The sequence below is a fragment of the Oncorhynchus gorbuscha genome, unplaced genomic scaffold, assembly GCF_021184085.1.
Source record: "Oncorhynchus gorbuscha isolate QuinsamMale2020 ecotype Even-year unplaced genomic scaffold, OgorEven_v1.0 Un_scaffold_3199, whole genome shotgun sequence".
Taxonomy (NCBI): Eukaryota; Metazoa; Chordata; class Actinopteri; order Salmoniformes; family Salmonidae; genus Oncorhynchus; species Oncorhynchus gorbuscha.
Window position 1 is genome coordinate 1 of NW_025747512.1, and position 854 is coordinate 854.

Sequence of the window (854 nt, forward strand, 5' to 3'; positions counted from 1 at the left end):
GAGAGAGGATGGAGAGAGAGAGAGGATGGGAGAGAGGAGAGACAGAGAGAGAGAGAGACAGAGAGACAGAGAGACAGAGAGACAGAGAGACAGAGAGACAGAGAGACAGAGAGAGACAGAGAGAGACAGAGAGAGACAGAGAGAGACAGAGAGAGACAGAGAGAGGATGGAGAGAGACAGAGACAGAGACAGAGACAGAGACAGAGACAGAGAGACAGAGACAGAGACAGAGAGACAGAGAGAGAGAGAGAGAGAGAGACAGAGAGAGAGAGAGAGACAGAGAGAGAGAGAGAGAGAGAGAGAGAGAGAGAGAGAGAGAGACAGAGACAGAGACAGAGACAGAGACAGAGACAGAGACAGAGACAGAGACAGAGACAGAGACAGAGACAGAGACAGAGAGAGAGAGAGAGAGAGAGAGAGAGAGAGAGAGAGACAGAGAGAGAGAGAGAGAGAGAGAGAGAGAGAGAGAGAGAGAGACAGAGAGAGAGACAGAGAGAGAGAGAGAGAGAGAGACAGAGAGAGAGAGAGAGACAGAGAGAGAGAGAGACAGAGAGAGAGAGAGACAGAGAGAGACAGAGAGAGAGAGAGAGAGAGGATGGAGAGAGGAGAGAGGAGAGAGAGAGAGGATGGAGAGAGAGAGGAGAGAGAGAGGATGATGGAGAGAGAGAGGAGTCTTTACACACTCTTAAAATGTTCTGTCTGTCTGTCTGTCTGTCTGTCTGTCTGTCTGTCTGTCTGTCTGTCTGTCTGTCTGTCTGTCTGTCTCACCGTGCAGCAGGGTGTCTGTCTGTCTGTCTGTCTGTCTGTCTGTCTGTCTGTCTGTCTGTCTGTCTGTCTGTCTGTCTGTCTGTCTG